The following is a 15,170-nucleotide window of genomic DNA, read 5'->3' as shown; positions in this document are numbered from 1 at the left end:
CCTCCTGAGGAAATTCCATGAATCCCATATATATCCTTAATAAAGTGGGTCAGTCCTCTGGGAAAGTGCTATATATATCATTGGATTTAATTATTAGACTTGTATTGCTCAAATCAAAATTAATATCCACTAGAATGATAACAACACTAATTACAAGATCTGCACACATGAAAATATTAAGATTCCTTACCAGAAATGTAAAACAATGTGTGCCAGTTGTACAAAATGACTGTACCTAATGCAAAGTTTTTATGACTTGCAAATGTAAATAATATTCCAATGCATTGATGTCCAAGCTGGGATCATAATGTACAATCAATATGTAAAATTATTTCTAATAACCTGTATCTAAACAAACTTACACTATCTCCCCTTCTTTGTTTCTCATTACATCCCTGCCACTAATGATATTGTGATCCAAAGCAGCTAGCTCATTCCGAATCCTGTACACAGGAGGGGTGTATGAAAATCTCTTGGCACAGTACATCAGGGTATGCTAATGAAAAACTTCGAGCTCAGCAATGATTCTGCAATTATCAAAAAAATGTATCTTGTAATGTGTCACTTGCAATCTGCTAACAATTATTAAGTACTAATTAATGTTGGTAAATTTTGCATATATAAAATCTTTACTGCAGTGTTTATACAGAGTGTCATGGAATTGTTTATACCTGATGTGCATGTATTATACCTGAACTTGCAAATGACTTGAGAATGACAGTCACTGTATATGTATCTTGTACACACATCGTATGAATACTAACGTATTTAGATATTCAGATGGTAAATATATATAGTAAATTAGTCTAAAGTTGAGAATAATAACATTTAAAGCAGTCTTAACATATAATTGTTGCAATCCTGAAATTCAAATAAAAGTCCACTCTATTTAGGAACCTTTGGTCCAAGAGTACCTGTGCCAAGGTTTTCCGGACTTTGTCATCCTTCATGGGATCAACGTTTTGTCATCTTTTCATTCTCTGACAAAGGTTCATGTAGACATTTATTAATGCCTTGGCCATGTGAGAGGATCCACTCATGTTTATTGGTGATAAGATGAAGGACGCTCCTCCAGATACTCTGAAAGAATGACACAATCAATATTTAAATCACCTAAAACTTGTCTCTTTTGTCATGGTGACCCAAAATTGAGAGATTATAATACAGCTGGATTTATCTAATTAAGGGAAAGCTATGTTCTAGATTTGGCTAATGGTTCATGTAGCAGGATTGCAGTTTTGCTCTTATGAATGTTCCTTCAATATTCTACATTATTATATGCTCATTTTTCTCCGTTGACTTTGCATTGTCAGAATCGTTCAATACTTTACAATACTGAACTCGTGCGCAACTTCATATTGATCTCAGAAAGGAACTACTTTCTATTGTAAACAAACAATGGGCGCAGACGCCAGCACTTTTGCTTTGCAAACATATCATGTACACTCGTTTAGTAGGCAGTTTACGTTTTGGCTGATTAAATTTGTTTCTGAATGAACTAAAGCTGATGTTTCATGGACTACCACATAGCAGCTGCTTTGCCACATTCCGAGTTAACTTTTGATACAATTGTTTGTTTTATATGCCAGATTTCATAAAATTGATGGGTTCCACAAATAACATGCAAGTGACAAGGCATAAACTGTCTTTCGAAAGTTATGTCTAGGACGCGACTCAGTTGAAATTTATCTGGGCGGAGTTATGTGCACATTAATAATGTTGTTGTGTAATGATGAATCTGCTGTTAGGTTTTTAGTTTGGAATACGGCATACATTCAGTTACTTTGTTTCTTGTAGTGTATTTTTGTTTATATAATCAAGCCTTATGTAGAATAAGAAAATGAGCATATAATAAAAAGGTTACTGCATTTATATGGGAAAATATGAACTTGTTTGTCGGATGGATATACTGCACTCCCATGGTCGTGCAGTGTCCATCCGAAAAACTTGTTCATATTTTCCCATACAAATGCAGTAACTTATAATTAGTCTGACATTTCAAGTAAATTACTTTCAATAGACCATACCTACACGATTTGGTGATGTATATACATGGATAAAATATATACTAAAATAAATCAGAAGATAAGGATTATGCACTGTAACTTTGATTTCATAAATAAATATACAGTTGCAAACGTTTACAAATACCTGTTCAAAAATACAAGGACAGAAATCTCACCAAAAATTGTTCATAGCTGCTAGCAGTCTTGCATGAAAACCATGATTCATGATGTCGTTGGACCACTGTAATAAAGCCGCATTTTCCTTTTGTGTGGCAACCTTGAAAAGAAGGTAGATAACATAAAGTTAATAGTGCAAGAAGAGCAATCATCAAAACAGAAAGTTTTCCAATACCAAAAGTTGTATAACATGAACGAATGAAAACCAACTAGTTTTGTACAATTCAAAAAATCATTTAATTCTCTTTAATACAAAATGAACATTAAAAAAGAACTTAACAGTATTGTGAATTAAATCACAAAATGTCCAATAAGTTCCATCACTAGTCCTAATGAATAAAATTCTAATTAAATTCCAGTGGTGTTAAAATAAATTCACCTCTGAATGTATTGATGTGTTTTTAGTCGCCTGTGATATGGAGATGTGCCAACAGTCTTGATGAATTACAATAATATAATCTAGGATTTTATCTGACTAGAGTATAATTCAAATAATATAATCCAGGGCGTCCTTATCTGAATTCACAATACTTCCAAGTTAATGTTCAAGTGCAAGAATATTATAGATGAATACTTTGATATATCTAATGAATAGATAAATCAACCCAAATCAAGTACTGAGCACAACAATAAGACTGAAATATGCAAGAATGGATAAATTCTCAAGTAAACAAGATCAAATGAATAGGGCACAAAAACAAATCTAGGGTGAGGGGCACAAATTTATTTCTAGAACAATCTAAGTTGTCAATAAGATAAAATATGTTACTAAAATAAAGAAACATCTGTGACACATCAGGTACATGGGAAAATACCAATGTCCTAGACTGCTGAGTAATAGGTGGAGTAGACAGGATTCTTACCTTCATTTTTTTTTTTCCAAGGCATTTGCATCATGCCATATATCATGAGAGTCTTTGATGGTGGGATAGGACATTTCTGAAATTAATAAAATGAACACAATAAGAAAATGCAGTGCCTAAGGAGGAAAAAACTAAAATCCAGTAATATAATCATCGCAAACAAATTTTGCAATTGTTTACGAATGCACATAAAAGAATATAATAAAAAATAATTCACAAGTCAATACAATGAGAAGTTTATGTAAGTGTATGGATGTATAACTTATGCTATAATGTGGACTGAAAAGTATGGTGATATTTGCAAACAAAACAAAATAACTCACTCATAACTGATTCGATTCCAACATGAGTGTCTGTCACCACCTCCTTGATTTTTATTCCTCTCTCATTCAGTTTTTGTCCAGTGTGTGAATAGTCAATATTTGTTTGCTGATATCCTCAATTAGCTGTGTAGGAACAATACTGGGCTGAATAGCCTGGAGAGTCATTGCGCCCATCACCTTAAGAAAATAAATGGAAAAGAATAGCTGAAGAAAAGATAAAATTAAAAGTCATCTTTCCAACGTTATTTAAAAGACCAAATATGATTTAATTTGAAATTGTATGGATTTCAAACAGATCTTCAAAAATTGGGGTTCAGTGGCTCACTGTGTTGACTGATCCAATTATGATCCATTCTGTGATAACTAACTTAAAATGTTTGGTAGCCTGATGATGTTCATCTACCGCAATACCAACATCCAGTTACAGTTGGTTATTTTGATTCTGTGATTTGCCCAACTGGTTTTTATTCTCCATAGGTTATGGATCTTACCGATGACTGTAGTCAACATTGGGTTTCTGTCCATAGAGTATAAATATAATTTAGCAATGCAATTTATGAAATGCTACTTAGTGAGATTTATACATCAAAATTATGTCAGTGCTGTTCCATTAAAACATACATGGTACCCAGGAAAGGCACTTTTAAAGTGGAGTACTCACCCATAGATGCCAGTTAGAAATTTCTTATCATTTTAAAATGAACTCTGTGAAATCAAAGTATACGATAAAACATACTTAGAAAATACATTTAAAGTTAAATTTCACTGGTGAAATATGAATATCTCTCTCTCTCTCTCTCTCTCTCAAAACACACAAATTATTTAATATGACTGTGACAGACTAATTCCTTCCAAAATTTTAGATGGAAAAATTATTGGCCTCTGAAATAAAAATGTATAGTCTGTGATGTCCAGCTTAAGTAATATTCAGCTGATGACTTGCTCACTTTCAAGTATATTTGTTAAGGGCCAGGTATTATTTTTTTCTTTTTTGCTTTCAGTTTCTTGTCAAGGGTTTTCTTTTGGTATTTTTATAGCACTGTCAACGCTTTATTGGCTCGATGCTTCTGAGGAAATCCAAGCTCTTCCCAAGGAGACACCAAGGCAGCTGACACACTCTCACTGGGGGTGGGGTGGTATTAAACCTGCAACCTTTTAATATGTATAAAATTTACTGTCATTTTTTAAGGACTTAGTTATTAACCTAAAAAATAATTACAACTTTACACCGTATCCTAAGTAATAAAAGTGAATACAATAATTTAATTTCTAGGTGTAACGAACTATTCATTATGAGAATATAACATATATGAACAAGGATATAACATTCAGACAATGAAACATAACACGATGACAGTTATTTAATTATGTTCACTGCAATAGATTACTGAATTTGAAGAAGCTAATACAAACGTATATTAATCACATCTATTTTGGGAATATTACAAAGCAAATCAAGTCCTTGTGCAAGCATTGTACTAATAAAACAGTGCGCTTTCAACCATACAGCAGTAAAAAGATATTGAAAAATGGAGAACACTTATACATAGACATCACGGGAACTTGATTCTGGGGAAACTAATTATGTATCACAATATAACACAGGTATTAGCCTACCTGTCCAACAAGAACTTTGCCATTTCAATGTCTGATGCCAGTCCTACCTCTTCCATCAATGCTCTCCATCGAACAAACTGGTCCCCAAGACGAATCCTTGATAAGTCCCATTCGGTTTCTCTGACAGTTTTTCGACGTTTCTTCTCGGAAAGCGACAAGCGCGGGCGTCCTTCACGTTTTTGACTCTCTCGTGTGTCCGCCATGTTTGTATATAGCATATATTTAAATTACAACCACGTGACTCATAACCCGCCCACTGGACGAAGATGACGTATACGTTTTTGTGGTCACGTGAGGCTTCCGTAACACTTCGTGACCTACAAGTTTCAATTAAAGCGGGCCCCCACTAAAACTCATTTTCTATTGTTTATTTATCAAATACCTAATTGAAACTTCACAAACTCTAGGTTTTTGTGAATTATTTAAGCTTATAAGTCGACACATTTCATTAGTTACATGATCTGTAACATTCACAAAATTATAGACACTCTGCACTATTGTGCCTTTAAAGGCACAATAATACAGCTGAGGGTGAATTTGCTTACAAAAATGTTCGGAAATTTATGTATATCAACTGATTAAATACTATTTAAAAGGCAATTCTAGGGTAATATCAGGTACGTAGATGTTCTTTTTATCAAATACGAGCTCTCTGAAATCTTCGTACGTCGCGTAACGAATATATCGTCTCCATATTGAAATCGCGCTCGGCGGTGATCGGCAGATCCCAAACGAATAAAACACATCATTCCGGTGACCGAAATTTGCATAATTATATGCAAAATTCTGTACACTGATGTTGATGACGTAAAACACAACCACGCTATCAGAAGCCTCAAAATGTCAACAACAGTGAGTACGATCTTCTTTAGATCTCGTTCTTTTCTCCTTATCATTTCCTTTCTACTTTTAGTTTTGAGAGGAAACGTTGTAATTTATTTAAAACTACTCTTATGATTCCATTTAAATAGTTTTTTGTGTTACGAGAATGATTTAAATCGACGTGATTTGTACAGTATTGCAAAATACTCGATTTAGCACTCACTCACTTACCTCACCCTCTCCCCCATATTTTATAAACGAAAAGCATCTAGGAAATTTAAAAATGCTAAAAAGTTAGTAATTTCATTATTCAATTTATAAATTCTAACCAGATTTTTACCAGTGGACCCTAACACTCATCTTTCTGGCGTTTCAAACAAAGAAACGAATTCGTGGTATGCTTCTCCAAGATAGTACTATACATAAATAAGGTTATAAATAAGTTTTATTAAAATTTGCGACTGGAGTATGAAATCCGGGACAGATCATAAAAAATTACACACGCACAAACGTACAGTCACTTTGTCACTTGAAGTTTGACGACCGTTTTCAGTGTTTCCCTTTACCTTCATTAGCGCTTCAGAGACCCTTAAATTTTTAATTTGATCCCACGTTTTGATTCCAAAGTTCTTTCTTTGATAAACCCAGTTTTGACACCAAGGAGATTTTTGACTCTCAGACTTGTACCCCTAGGTGATAGACTGGTTTTATCCTTGCGCATGTTTATAGGGTATTATGCACCCTGAGTAAATATAGCTTTGTTGCCCATCTAGGAATTTTGGACCCCCCCCCCATGACCTGATCCAGCACAGAAAACACCCATCAAATCACAAACTCTCATGTATTAATTTCTGATTATGAAATAGCACTATATTCCTATAAGTTTGATAAGTAAGTATCAATATATTAGTATCAATATATTAGTTGTATAATTATGAAATAATTTTACATATCAATATTCATTATAGAGACAACTGGACTAAGGTAGTAATTATAATATGTAATACAGAACATACCCACCAAATGATAAACTCAAAAGTAGAAATTTTGTTATTACCTAGACTGAAATCAGCTCACTTTCAAGCTCAAGTCCGGAGTGACCTTTAAGAGGGAAAGGAAGGATGAGGCGTGGAGCAAGAACCAGAGGGGGAAGAGGGAGAAGACATGCAGTGCAGCCTGAAAACACAGCTAAACAAGCTCTACACATAGTTCAGACAAGGCAGACAAGAATGAGGGTAATTGTTTATTTACACCTTGCAAAACAAGTATTGATACATATTGAAAAATGTTTGGTACTTGGCAAAGACTCTAATATATACAAGTGAGAAGTGTTTTGCACAACTTAGAAAATGCATACTTCAATTTAAGGATTATTTTACCAAACAATGTATGTTTAAACTGCTTTACATTTTGTTGCTACTCACCACCCAACCCCAATATCATTTGATAAGGAAAACCATGCACAGATACCATTGAAAATACAGAGGCCACCTCATTTATAGGCTGCCTTATATAATACATGTCATCTATTTCGCCTATGGTAGTCACTTCCTGATATAGGGCTATTTGTTTAGGAGTTCAAGTAACCATTCGTAGCAAAATAACATAGAGTGAAGTAAATAAATGCTTGTGGTACAATTTTAAATTCCTGTGATGATCAAAATATAAACCAGCTGAAATCATTTCATATATAGGTAGAAATGATCTTTACTAGTGGAATACACAACAAATATTTGATATTGTCAAGGTCAACATGCCCCTTTTCCAATTTAAGTAAGACATTTATAATTTTTATTTTTAAAAAATTCAAAATAATGACAAAAAGTCTATGTGATCTTCAGCGATTAGACCTGACTATGTTGCAGTATTCTAAAAGAAAACTTTTAGACCTGTGAAAATTCATATATCTATTTAAGCCTTGTAAAATAATGACTACGCTTTAATTCTTCTGTTTTAAATATGATGCATGCCAAAATATATCAAGATAATATTATGTATGCACTATCATTATAGACATAAAAACTTAAGAATGCAAGAATGTTTTATTTGCCCAGATTTTAGAATGACATGAAGGCTTGCAAGAAATAGACTTTTTATTTCATATTTGATATAACCTTTTGGGTACAAATTTTAATTGCCCTGTCTGATTTGCATTCAGTTTTGGGTGAATGCTGTAAATTATTTCTTAAATAACACATTTTCTTGATGTAATGACAGTTTTAAAACTGTTTAGATTCTTTCAATAACTTTTGTGTATTTCTTGAGCATGTTATTTTTATGTACAAAATATATATCACAAAAGGTGTGAATAACTTGACGGTATGTGGGCTACATTACAGAAAACCTCTTTCACTATACATGACATGTGTAACAACTGAATACGAATATCTAACTTGCACTTTGTACTGATAAAATCAAAACTGCATCCATGTATAACATAAATAAAACTTTGGTAGTTACTCTTACAATACAACATTTGCAGTCACTTCTGTTTCCAAGGTGGATTTCCATAGATTGATACCTTATTTAAATGCATGATTGTTGTAAATGTTGAAATTTTCATGGTATCGCGATTTTAGCTTTCAAGCTTGTTGTACCACATACAAATGGGGATTTAGTATGCTTAATATTTGAAACCGATTCCAGGAGATTATAACAAATGTGGAGCCAGACCGGCTGAGGGAACTTTTCATACAGATGTTGCAGTTCCACCCAAGCCTGGTCTTTAATGTTTTGGAGCCAGGATCAAGGCAGTGTGGTGGTTATCACCCATTCCCCGACACAGGATTGCCATATTGGTGTGTGTGTGGAAAATGTAGTTAGATGCCCACAGACCTGGAAAAGATGTATTGTGAGAGACAGCACTGTATATCACTTTTGCCGGTAATGAATATATAAACTTTTGTTGCTTAATGCATTATTCTTGCTTAAGAGTTTATTTAACGTAGAATGTTTCATGAATTTTAGCGAGACTACTTACAAAATGAGACTTGCTTGCATTATTTCTTTGCAATCACTGTGAATAAATGTTAAAATTGTCAGCCATCCAAAAACAAAAACAGATGCATACATAAGCAAATGATATGGAGTTATATTTTTTACAATTGATACTCAAGTAGATTCTATTCATTACATGGTTTCAATGTGGGTACCTCACTATGCTAAACAAATCTAAGCTGATGATGATAGAAAGATAAGATTATATCTTCATCTGCAATCAGCCATTCCTATTTGATCCCAATGCAGGTGTCTCTGACTTCTAGAAATGCTCCCCAAACACTGAATATCAGTTCTGGTTGCGATGGAACACTAAGCTCATATCAAAATGAAAACTCTGCAGTTTTTTATCCATATTTATTTTACATTGGAATTTTCTGATAACAGATGAATAAACTTTGAATAAGTGCATGTTCCTATTATTTTTTTACATTTTCAAAATAGCATATTACAAATTGGAATAATATTTCAGGATTTTCAAGTTCTAATCCTTGATGAGGCTGTACTTGCCTTGGCCAGGATGTACAGACGGGATGGTCTTGTACTTGACGATGAAGTTGACTTGATGAGCGCGAACAGGCATGCAAAGAAAAGAAAACATATCCCCACATCAGGGAGCTTATTCAGAAAGCCCTCATCTGTCGACTTGAGGTATGAGGAGGAGAAGAGAACTTAAGGAAGATGATCCTAGGAGAATTAGCAGAAACCTGGTACCTCAAAAAACCACCACCAACTCAAGGTTTGGTGAAGGTGAAGATCTCTCGATTTTAGCTATGTAATATATGAAAGGTGCCTGATATATGGATGTGTCTGCTAAGGTAGATTACACTTTATATACAGTAATGTAAATATCAGTAGTTGAAAACAATGTATAATGTATCTGCAAGTGCTGAAAACTTTTATATTGATTATATATGACCTTACCCACATTGTTTATATGCAGAATAGGCTGGTGTTTAAAAATACCTGAATGGAAGCATTATTGTTTGATGGGATATTATGTGCAGTTACAACAAAACAAAGAATGAAGTCAAATGTATTCATTTATATATAAATTTGTACCTGTAAGAAGTGTTTTAACAAAGTTCAGGCAAGCCTGGAGGGGATGAAACCAGTGTATTGTCCAAAAGCATATGGATATTTGTCACATATCCGCCAGACACAGCAAGAAGGAATGACACGTCTCTGTCCAGATCCCACTCTTCCATAGTATGAACTGACAGTTTTTCGACGTTTCTTCTCGGAAAGCGACAAGCGCGGGCGTCCTTTACGTTTTGACTCTCTCGTGTGTCCGCCATGTTTGTTTATACCAGATATTTAAATTACAACCACGTGACTCATAACCCGTCCACTGGACGAAGATGACGTATACGTTTTTGTGGTCACGTGAGGCTTCCGTAACAGTTCGTGACCTACAAATTTCAATTAAAGCTGGCCCCCACAAAAATTCATTTTATATCGTTTATTTATCAAATACCTAATTGAAACTTCACAAACTCTAGGTTTTTGTGAATTATTTAAGCTTATTAGTCGACACATTTCATTAGTTACATGATCTGTAACATTCACAAAATTATAGACACTCTGCACTATTGAGCCTTTAATATTGGTGTTTAGGTGTTGAATTAATTTATCATCATTATTATATATAATATTTGACTTAAAAACTTCAGTTTGGTTCACGTATAATTTGATATTTATTATCATATCTTGATTGGTATAATTTCATTAGTATTAGGTTAGAACAATTTCAATAGTATTAGGTTAGTATAATTTCAGTAGTAGTAGGTTAGTATAATTTCAATAGTATTATGTTAGCATAATTTCAATAGTACTAGGTTACCATAATTTCCATAGTATTAGGTTATCATAATTTCAATAGTATTAGTTTAGCATAATTTCTAAATAACCTATGACAGCCATAGCTATACTGCTTTTGTGTGAGAGACTCAGTTTTAGTAAATGTTGTATTTGTGCATTTCACGAAGCATTTGATTTCTTATTATTGGTTTCATAATTTGTTACAATTTGAATACTGGTTTTATTGCTTTTGGTTCAATTATTTTTGTTTTGCATCTAGCGTCTCTGTTGATATTGAAGTCAGGGGTGGTCAGAAGGCGAAATCGCTATGGTTTCCTCATGAGAATTCCAATAACATGGTGCGTGCGCAGACGATGGTGATGCTATTCAATCGATTTACACTTGTCATTTACTGGAGGCGAGAGAACTGACAGCTAGCGGTACCGACAACTGACAGGAAATTACGGTGTTACGCGACACCGGGTGTAAGAGACTCGTGGTAAAGCGGAGCCTCGTTAATGATGACAAAATACCTGGTTGGAAATCCCCGTGTATATCGTTATACCAAAGAATTAATCGCGTACCCGTCGCGAGGATAGAATTCCTGACCGGAACCATCGAAGTGTTTTTGTATGGACAATCCAGTCGAAGGCTCTTGACTCCCAACCCTGTCATATATTTTGGTGTCTCATTATACAAGCGGTGGAAACTAGGACTCATGCGCGAAATGGAAACAGCCTTTGCGTAAGTTGAAGGTTTCAGAAATCGTGGCTGATAACTCGTGGGATGAATTGTTGCGCGAGCAAGAGCAAGACTTGTCCGTGAGCGCGACCGTGGAGAAAATCATATCCGTTACCATGATAAATTGATCGGAGATCCTCTAAATTCTTGCTCAGGGAAGGATTAATGTATAGGGAATTCACCAAGTAGGATGGTAGGAAGTTCTTCTAGCTTGTTGTCCTTATGAAATTCAGGACGCATGTACTCAGAGTAGCGTACGAGTTCAGCATTCCATGCCACTTAGGTATGAAAGAAAAATTATCGATGGGGTGTTACCCGAATGTTACTGTCATAGCTTCGATAACGACGTAGCACAATTCTGTCGATCGTACGACGTGTGTCCGAAGACCGTCTCTAATGAAAGGACAACTAGAATAATATTTGTTCAAATGCCATTAATAGACACCCCATTTAAACGGGTGACCGTTGATACTGCGAAAACTATATCCCCATTTGCTGATCGGAAAACCGATACGTCCCAACCCTAGTAGATACCCTGAAACCAAAGCTTTACCATCATTCGAAACCGAACGGATTGTGAGGCTGAATTTACAACGGACCGTAAGGCAGAAACTAGTAGATTGTTGTCAAGTTAGCAGTTACGTACAACACCATGTCACCCAATGTGTAATGGATTGATAAAAAAATTTAAAAGAACATTAAAAAAACTTACGTCGTTTGTGTGCGGAGAGATCGCGCGATTGGGACAGATATTCTTCAAACTATTTTATTCGCGTATCGGGAGGTTCCGCACGAAAGTTTGGATTTTCGCCTTTCGAATCGTTTAGGTGGCTCTCACCAGTTTCGTAGTTTGCATAAAGGTTAAAATTTTAACGAAAATGATTTCCCCCGGGTTTATTCACTGTTATACTGGCTATTTAAAAAAGTCCTTGTATATCTTAGGTATCGTTCAAAGAACCTTGAATTCCCTTATTTTGTGGTATGATTGATGAGTGTAACATGTGTTATAAAGTATACATCTTGGCCTTACTTCAAAATGTGCAACTCTCAGAAAACTGCTAGCTTCGATTGGTCATTTTCACTTCCTGGACTTGAGAGTCAAATTTTAAAAATGAGCCGATTTTAAATAGATTGTATATATAATTCATTTATTGCACTTTCAGGAGCTGGTGTTGTCTAGTCTTGCAAACTAATTTCACTTTAGACTAATTCAGACATTGTGCACAAGTGACTAGTCATTTTAATTAGCTGTGTGCTTAGATCATTTACAATTTCCATAAGTACACTATCCAATGAAATTTCGGCCACAGTATATGAAAGTAGCATAGGAGTATACCAACATTCTTTCCATAGTGCATGTTGCAATGTAAACAACTTCATCTTTAACTAATCACTCTCTCATATTTTCATAACATCTGTAGAGCGCTCCCTTATACGGTAGTACAAATCGTGATCTTATGCAGATTCGGCGCGAACTATAGTCATGTGAGGTCTCAGACGAGGAATTTAAGACTTCCTACCAATATGTGGTCGACTTTCGAGAAAGATTAGAGAACACGTGTCGGATGACACACGAGGAGCTCGCGAAGTCAGGTTATAAGTACACGAGGTATTACAACCGCGGAATACAAAGTAGGAAATTTTTGACGTGGGTTATCAAGTGTTGGTGCTTATCCATACTAATAAAAAAAATTATTGGTCCAATGGAAAGGACTTTAAACAGATTAAGGGCGAAATGGACTTCAGGATCAATATAGAAAATAGGCTGAACCTATTTCATACGTGGAAAGGCCTGATTAAACAGTTTAAAAGGGGTCTTAAAAGTAGTATGTACTGCGGTCATATAAGACGAGTCGAGTGATGAGCTGCAACTGGACATAGAACACAATTAATTTTACTATATGTTCTCTACATTTGTTTCTCAGTACTGACCTTTCCACTGTGTGACAATCAATACAAATCATATGTTAATCTAATAAAATACATTCAAAGATGACTTCACCTTGAAGTTCTCGTCAAAGGTTGACCTGTTCTTTTTTGAGATGCTGGACTGTCAACAGAGCAACATGTAAACAGAACACAGATTTCACTTCCGGATCATCACCAAGGCCTTATTACTCACTGTGCACTGTCGCCGAAATACACACAGACAACAACACCCTGAGCTCATATTCTCAAGAATAAACAATAACCTTTAAATCCCTACCAAAAAAGCATAAATAAATCTCTTCTATCACCACCAAACTGAGAGAGGGAAAAATGTTCTAAAAATAGACTAGAACTATATTCGTTAGTACTGAACTGGAAGTATTAATTGTGACCCGATTCCTGACAGGGTTAGACAATTTCACCTCCATGGACAAAACTTCCACCCTTGTTCAAATCAATGTCTCTTAAATACTGCTGCAACGTTTTAAGGAATTTCATCCATGAATAGGACAGATACAGGCTTTTGGCTGACACCACTGTAACACAAGCACAAGCCAATTCCAAATGGCCGAATTTCAAAGATGCACAAAACTTAAAGTTTAATTGTGATTTTGCTAATCAAGATAAACACTTCAAATAAACTGTAATTAGTTTCTGTTTCTAACACCAATCTGGAAATTACTAGAAAATAAACTTGACTGTTTAACTTTCTTAGAAAATTCAATTTTAAAAAATGATACATATTTTTAGAGGAAAATTTAAATTTAACTTCAATTTTAATGAAAATTTCAAAGATGAAGTTGACAAATTTTGTTCTATATCAAAGTCTCTCCATTCCTTTCTCATAAACATCAATGGTTTTCCTTATCAGATGTGAAGCAATTAAACCAGAGCTTGTCAATGAAAGGTAACACCTGAAATCTGGTAGCATCTAAATACGCAACCTAGGTCTAACCAAGTACATGACATTATTTCCACCCATGAAGGGGAGGAGTCTTCATATGTTAGGCTTCCAGTAGTATTGAAGAGTTGGTGAAGTTCTCTGAAACCAAGCTAGCATCCCTTCTCCTAGTTATATAAGTGAGAGAGAGAGGATAATTTTTGTATTTTACATGAAGTTATTGTAACTGAAACCATGAAAGGATACAAGAAGAGGAAAACAACTTGTTTTAAACATGGATATATTCCACATAACAAAGGAGTCACATATCTGACTGATGATACTCTACCAAGTTCCAGTGCTGCATCTGTTCCAGTAACCAGACGAATGCAGACATGTTCTCTCTCATAGCAATGACAAAGCCGACAAATGGGAGTCTCAATTCAGTTCAGGCACCTAACTGTAATGACACCCCTGGGTCTGCAAAAATTCTATGACCATCACCCAAAGCAAACCTGAACCTGAAAGAGACAAATTTGAATAAGCACGATGGGACACGTATGATCTGTATGAAAAAAAATGTTGAAATGTGGAATGATATCATTCATCGCCATGGGAATCAAGTCAACATATGTGGCAGACCAGAGTTCCAAATTGCTAATGAAATAAAATGGAGACTTGCTTGGAAGCATACTATGATGTATACAAAATGCAGCTTTAAGTCACACGAGTATACGTTGTATGAGGAGATAAAAACAAATAAACCTGGGCCAAATCCTGCTGCTGTAAATATGATGTTTCAAGCTGGACTACAAGATACACCAATGGGCAACAACAGGGCCAGATACTTGCTTGCAGCTGCTGACATTCCGCCACCTAGCAGAACATCTATGCAAAGGGCCTCCAACCTTGTAGGCAATGCAACTGTGGAGCTCAATGAAATGGACATGACAGACAAGCTGAAACTAGTCAGACAAGTTAATCTTATGCGTGGTGTTCAGCATCCTAAGCAAAT

General features: G+C 35.1%; 1 long non-coding RNA gene across 1 annotated transcript; it reads left to right on the top strand.

The window, feature by feature from the left end:
• Window positions 1-6,876: 6,876 nt before the first annotated feature.
• On the top strand, window positions 6,877-8,645 carry LOC149797384 (uncharacterized). Its single transcript, XR_016421516.1, has 2 exons — window positions 6,877-7,043; window positions 8,455-8,645. It is a non-coding gene; the product is annotated as an uncharacterized LOC149797384 (long non-coding RNA).
• Window positions 8,646-15,170: the final 6,525 nt, after the last annotated feature.

Source organism: Sinohyriopsis cumingii, chromosome 6 (genome assembly GCF_028554795.1).
Source record: "Sinohyriopsis cumingii isolate HCF-2022 chromosome 6, ASM2855479v2, whole genome shotgun sequence".
In the NCBI taxonomy this organism is placed as follows: domain Eukaryota; kingdom Metazoa; phylum Mollusca; class Bivalvia; order Unionida; family Unionidae; genus Sinohyriopsis; species Sinohyriopsis cumingii.
The sequence above is the reverse complement of the archived record's forward strand: the minus strand, read 5'-3'. Positions and strand labels throughout refer to the sequence as shown.